Here is a 7,168-nt window from a genome sequence, read left to right as displayed (position 1 = left end):
CAGGCTTTAGTCACATATCAATGACTCTACTAGTTAGAGGTATTAACTATGGTCTACCAGCATGACTCCACCTAGAAATGATGTACTTTGACTTCTGGGCAGTAGCCTTGCTAAGGAATGTTTTTCGCCTGGGTGCATACATCTTGATAAGATCAGGACTCTCTGTGGTTAATCTCTGTACCAATGAGAAACTCGATACAGTGGGTATATGCATGTCAGTTTTCTGCCAGGTAAATATTTATGAATGTTGGGAGCCGCATGAGCATTCGCCATTCCAAGATGGCGCGGGCATCCTGTCCTCCCACTAGTAAACAACTGACTGCGCAGGTGCTAAAGGCAAAAAGCACGCCAAAGTCACTGCCCATCCCGGGGCATAATATGGGGTGATGAGTGAACAGCCAATCAGAAGTGAACACGTCACTCTAGGGTGTATATAAGCAGTGCCTTTTCCAGTCTTTCCGTCTTTCCGCTTCTGCTTATACAAGAAGTAAAGCCTTGTTGTAGTAACCACCCGAACACTGCCTCACATGTCCTTTTTCGCGGGCGAAGGGGACACGGAGGGGCTCGGAACATCTGGCGCCGAAAACCCGGGAATTTCAAGGCACAGCGGAGACCCCCCAAGTTTTGGGGCAGGTTAAAAGACTACAGGAACGAGGTACGTCTCTGGGAGGTATGCTTGGGGTGGAAGCCTTCGTTGCGAGCGGATATTCACCCATTGCCGCCGTTGTAGTAGTTGACCTCTTGCTTGTGTTTTCGCTTTTAGCTTATTTGTGTTATGAGGATTCAGCCGGCAGCACAGCTATTAGGGCAAGTCAAGAGGTTTCAAGAGAGGTCTGCTCCAGGCTATCAGAACCAGAGCGTGTTAGCCGGCATCAGGCCAAAGAGCGTGGAGATCAGGCCAAAGAGCCTGGAGAAACAGATAAGGCCAAGGAGCCTGGAGAAAGAAAAGAGTACTCAAAAGAAACAAGGGCTACTGCAGAGCCTGTTAAGGTTAAGGACCCTCCACCGGCTGGTGGAGAGAGAGTGGAGGACGAAAGGACCCTCCTTTATGGCAGAATCTTTGGGGAACCAGAGCAAGCAATGCCAGTGATAGAACAGATGATCTTTGAAAATGCCACAGCTGAATGCCGTGCAGCCATTGTCCCTCGTAGGAACAAGAGGCTACAAGATTGGCTGAGAGCCTGCTGCAGCCTGGGAGGCCTCCTCACTAAGGCAGGACTTGCTGCGGCCCTTCTCCAAGGTCAGGGATGCGATAGGCCCCCGCCATGGCCAGGGTGGGGAGCTGTTTGTGCTTATTCCACAGGTGAAGACAATTCAATTTGGGTCCCTACGCGGCTGGTGCAGATTGTGAAGAATGAAGCTAGATTGCAAGATTACAGCTCTGAGTCTCCTGATACTGATGTTTGATTTGGGGATAAGTATACCACTATGGGCCATAGTTAGATCTTGGCCTGTTCCTATGCCAGTACATTCAAATTCTGCAGTGCTGCCTTTGTTTACAGCTATTGAGTGTTACTTGGTTGCCGGTCCTCAGGCACACCGGGCAACAGCCTAAGTTATATAATGCTACAAGTTTTCCATTAAATTTTACACTTTGTTTTGTGGCAGCAAAACTTTATAGCACAAAGGTAATCTATTTGGTGTTGATTTTAGAGAAAATAGATTGCTTACATTGTTAAAGATTGGTTTTGTTTCTCAAAAATATGGTTATACTCTAATATTACAAAAGAGGCTTAAAAACATAGTTAAACTGCCAACATTCCATTGGCTACAGTTGGTAGTTCAACCAAGAGTTTGAAAATTTTTGATTTGCCTATGTTTATAGATAAAAGATACAACACGTGTCTTTTAAGTTTTACAGTTTAAATTTAAGGTTTAAAGTTAAAATTAAAGTCAAAATCACACAATTCAGGCCTAGCCAAGCCTCAGAGAACAGGCTGGAGGGAGGTTAAGTGCATTTACATTTGAATTAAGACAATGCAGACTGAGCTCTGCAGCTCAGGTGCTAAAAGCTCCTTTTGTTCTGGGTCTTCACCACCAGGTCCTAGAAATGTGCTTACCAGAATTTGTCTTTTGTCTTCATTGTTTCTTGTGAGAAGAGGGATAAATCTAAGACCCAAAGACTTTACAACAGTCTGTGGGCTAAAAGTTATGATTATGCTGGAGACATTAAAATTATGCCTACTTCCCTCCATGAGTATAACTGTACCTGCTGATAAAATATTGTTCAAATTGTTTTAATTACTTTATATTCAAAGTTGTTAAAAATGAGATGCTTTGGATTCCTCTAATATATGTAACAATTATTAGAGAATAAGGTTGGCTTTTATCTGATATATTCATTGGACTTAAAAAGATTGGTTATTAAATTAATCCAAAATAAAGTTCAAATTTAAGATTTATACAGCCTAACTTGTCTACTCCAGCTGCCATTTCAGTAAATGCTTATAGAATTATTATAGATATAAAAGATGTTTTTATACCATCCCTTTACGTTTCTGGTAAAGGTGAGAGGTTTACAGGCAGTAAATTTATTCATAATTTTTAAGAGCCCATGAAGCGATATTTGTTAGAAATAATTGCTTCAGAAAATGGTTAATTGTTTTGCATTTTATATGTATAAATATTGTTGTTGCTTTAATACAAAATATTAAGAGGTTAAATCTTTTAGTGTATATTATTCATTGTGTGATACTTTATTAGTGGATTTCTCTAAAGAAGTTTTTTCTGCAAGCCTTTGCTCCAAAAATTTTTTTTTGCTTTAAAATTTTTTTGGACTACTTGTTGCTCCAGAAATGATTCAAAGGCAGTGTCTTTTCAATATTTGAGACAAGTTGGGGCTAGAGAGATGGCTCAGCCGTTAAAGGCTAGACTTAATTTAAAATATAAAGGCTGAACTCCCAGCAACCACATGGTGGCTCACAACCATTTGTGGTGGGGATCTAATGCCATCTTCTGGCTTGTGAGTGTACATGCAAAAGGAAAATGGTTTACTTTTAATCTTTATTTGCTCTTAGTGATTTTTAAAAGTTGTTTAGAGATATTAATTGGCTAAAACCTCATCTTAAGCTTACCATAGGAGGATTTAAACCTCTGTTTGATATTTTCAAAGGAATACAAGTCCTAATTCCCCTTGACTATAAAAGATAGATAGCTTTGCTGAAAATAAAGTAAACTGTTAGTTATCAACAGATAAATTATATAGACTATGATAAATTGTTGGCTGTTTGTGTTGTTACTACTCATATGTCCACAACAGCCCTTTGATAAAAGAAACCATTAATGTGGATTTATACAAGATTATATGATAAAATCCTAAAAACATTTTGGATAAAAGGTTTATTCCTTTATTCCAAATAGCAATTAAATTGGTTATTGAAAAATAGTGATTTTGGCCTATTACATGACAAACATTTTAGACAAATTTGATAATCATAAGTTACATTTTTTCTCTATACATGCTTTTATATTTCCTAAAATTTACTATGCATACAGACCATAGAAAAGATGTTTGTTTGCTATATTTACTATATTTACAGATGCCTCATCTATTGAGAAGACAGTATATGTAATTAAATCATATGTGTATTTTCTTGAGTTTACCCTGCTTCAACACAATTAAATTATGTGTTGTAGCCACTGTTTAGAATGTTAAAAAAGGTGTATCTGCCTTTGTCTTGTTGAATGGTATATTTCATGAAGTACAAAATGTTTCAGCTACACGATCTAATATCTCTAGCCATTTAAATAACATTAAAATTAATAAGGTATTTAGGAATGCATCTACACAACCAGTGTTGGTGTGTGTGTACCCCCCATTTTTCTTTATGTTATCCAACTTTCAGAATAATTCTGATATCTTGGATTGTAAGACTGTTACATGCCTTTTGGCACAATGCTGGAATGGATCACGTGCCTACCTTTGTGCCCATCCCAGTAGAAGCTGATCCTGAAACTTTTCTTACTACATCATTATTGAGACATAAAAGAGACTTTGGCATAACTGCAGCCATTATCACTGCTATTACCATCTCTGCAGCTACAGCTGTGACAGCCGACACAGGCATGGTTAATCAAGTTACAGCAGCTACTGTTGTTAATCAAATCTCAGAAAAGACTTCTGAGGCTTTGACCATTCTGCAGAAAGTGGATGCATACCTGACATCAGGCATCCTGTTGGTCAATCAGAGAGTTGATTTGCTCCAAGCCCATGTGGAGCAGCTCACGGATGTGGTTCAAATGAGCTGCCTGTCAGCAACCCCACATCTAGGTATTACATCTCTGACATTTGTGAATGATACATTTATTCAAAGCCATAATCTTTCTGCTTATTTAAAAGGGAATTGGACTGGGGAGTTGGACCAGGTGCAGCAGCAATTGCAGATCCGGATCTTGAGCCTTGATGGAACACGAGTGGACCCTGTTACCCCTGGCGATTTTACTTCTTGGCTTACCTCTGCCTTTTCCTTCTTTCTTAAAGGGTGGGGATAGGTCTGTTTGGTGCAGCCCTATATTGTGGATTAGTGTTCATGATGGTTGGTCTGTAAGCACAGAGCCCAACAAAAACGTGACAAGGTCGCTATCCTCTCAGCTATTTCTAAAGAAAATATAGAAAACACCCTAACAATAAACTCAAAGCCATGAATTTGCTATAGGCCCTTAACTCTCAGTCTAACCATCTCAAATAAGTTAAAAAAATTTAAAGAATGACTGGGTTTAAGCCTTGTATTCCTAAATGTGTTATACCAGTGCAATACCTATGATAGTAACAATATTCATCTCACTTTTATATTAATAAGAAGCTCGTACCAGTGAAAACCTTAAATTTGAAATCAAAGTAAATTTTGTACCACTTAAGAAATCATAACTTCATCTTAAGAACAATTATACATATTTCTACCAGTAGCTTATGGCTATGCAATAAATCCTAGCTAATCCTCCCTGTTCCACCAAAACCACTACTTTTCCTTAGAAAGACAGCCCAATATTAACCACCTCAGTCCCCAAGCCCAGGGAATAGGGGCTCCTGACTCTTCATTAACTTCTTCAAGCTGATTATGGGTGTTGAGATATTAGAAGAGGGGTTGGGGGAAGAGTAAATTGATAAGCCTCTGACACTGTGTCTTCACTGCATCCAGCTGGAATTCCTGGACATCAGAGGTTCGAGCAGGTCTGCTCAGCTTGCCTGATGAGTAGATACACCAAGGCTATGTATTCTGCAATATAAAATTCTCAAAAAAAATTAGTATCAAGATATTTGTTTGTTTGAATTCTAGAATCTAGTCTTCTGGCGGCCTGCCTCTGTCATGTCTAATCCATATAATTCTGGGAGTTTCTATGAGGGTGTGCTCCCACCGTCCTCCCATTTTTGTCTTCCTGCTCTCAAATTTCCCAACATCAGGGAATCCAAACTTTCAGGCACCTAGGCCCTCCACTTCCACTGATGCCTAACCCCTTTCCCCATTTCCCCCCCTCCAATTACTACGAGGGTGTGCTCCCACCATCCTCTCATTCCCACCTCCCTGCTCTTGCAATTCCCCAACACTAGGGAATCAAAACTTTCAGGTACCAAGGCTGTCCACTTCCACTGATGCCTGACAAGGCCACTCTCAACTACCTATACAGGTGGAGCCATGAGTCCCCTCCTTTGTGTTCTCGGGCTGGAGATTTTAGAATGGCCACTCCAGCTTGTTTCTTAGGACCATTTGCTTTTAAAATTGTTTTCCAGCCTTTTACTCTAAGGTAGAGTCTGTCTTTGCACTGAAGTGGGTTTCCTGTATGCAGCAAAATGCTGGGTCCCATTTATGTATCCAGTCCATTACCCTATGTCTTTTAATTGGGGAACTGAGTCCATTGATGTTAAGAGATATTAAGGAACAGTGATTGTTGTCTCCTGTTATTTTTGTTATTAGAGGTGAAGTTATCTTTGTGTGGGTATTTTCTTTTGGATTTGTTGGAAGAGGGTTACTTTCTTGCTCTTTCTAGGGTATAATTTCCCTCCTTGTATTGGAGCTTTCCTGCAATTATCCTTTGTAATGCTGGGTTTGTGGAAAGATATTGTGTAAATTTGGTTTTGTCATGGAATATCTTGATTTCTCCATCTATGTTAATTGAGAGTTTTGCTGGGTATAGTAGCCTGGCCTGGCATTTGTGTTCTCTTAGGGTCTGTATGACATCTGTCCAGCATCTTCTAGCTTTTATAGTATCTGGTGAGAAGCCTGGTGTAATTCTGATAGGTCTGCATTTATATGTTACTTGGCCTTTCTCCCTTACTGCATTTAATATTCTTTCTTTGTTTTGTGCACTTGGTGTTTTGATTATTATGTGATGGGAGGTATTTCTTTTCTGGTCTAGTCTATTTGGCATTTTATAGGCTTCTTGTATGTTTATGGGCATCTCTTTCTTTAGATTAGGGAAGTATTCTTCTATAATTTTGTTGAAGATATTTATTGGCCCTTTAAGTTGAGAATCTTCATTCTCATCTATACCTATTATCCTTAGGTTTGGTCTCCTCATTGTGTCCTGGATTTCCTGGATATTTTGTGTTAAGAACTTTTTGCATTTTCTTTTACACTTGTGTTGATATTTTCTATGGTATCTTCTGCACCTGAGATTCTCTCTTCTATCACTTGTATTCTGTTGGTGATGCTTGTGTCTATGACTCCTGATTTCTTTCCTAGGTTTTCTATCTCCAGCATAGTCTCCCTTTGTGATTTCTTGATTGTTTCTACTCCATGTTTATGTCCTGGATTATTTTGTTCAATTCCTTCACCTGTTTGGTTGTGTTCTCTTATAATTCTTTAAGGGATTTTTGTGTTTCCTCTTTAAGGGCTTCTCCCTGTTTACCTGTGTTCTTCTCAAATTCTTTGAGAGTGTTATTTATGTCCTTCTTAAAGTCCTCTATCATCATCATTAGAAGTGATTTTAAATCTGAATCTTTCTTTCCTGGTGATATGGGGAATTCAGAACTTTCTATGTTGGAGAACTGGGTTCTAATGATGCCAAGTACCCTGGGTTACTGATGCTTATGTTCTTGCGCTTGCCTTTTGCCATCTGTATCTCCTTAGTGCTACCTGCCCTGTCCCTGACTGGAGCCTGTCTTTCCTATTATCTTGGTTGTATCAGAATTTGTGGGGTGGGTGTAACTACTGGGGTAAGCATTGGGGCC

This window comes from Arvicanthis niloticus, chromosome 12 (genome assembly GCF_011762505.2).
Source record: "Arvicanthis niloticus isolate mArvNil1 chromosome 12, mArvNil1.pat.X, whole genome shotgun sequence".
NCBI classification, from domain to species: Eukaryota; Metazoa; Chordata; class Mammalia; order Rodentia; family Muridae; genus Arvicanthis; species Arvicanthis niloticus.
The sequence above is the reverse complement of the archived record's forward strand: the minus strand, read 5'-3'. Positions refer to the sequence as shown.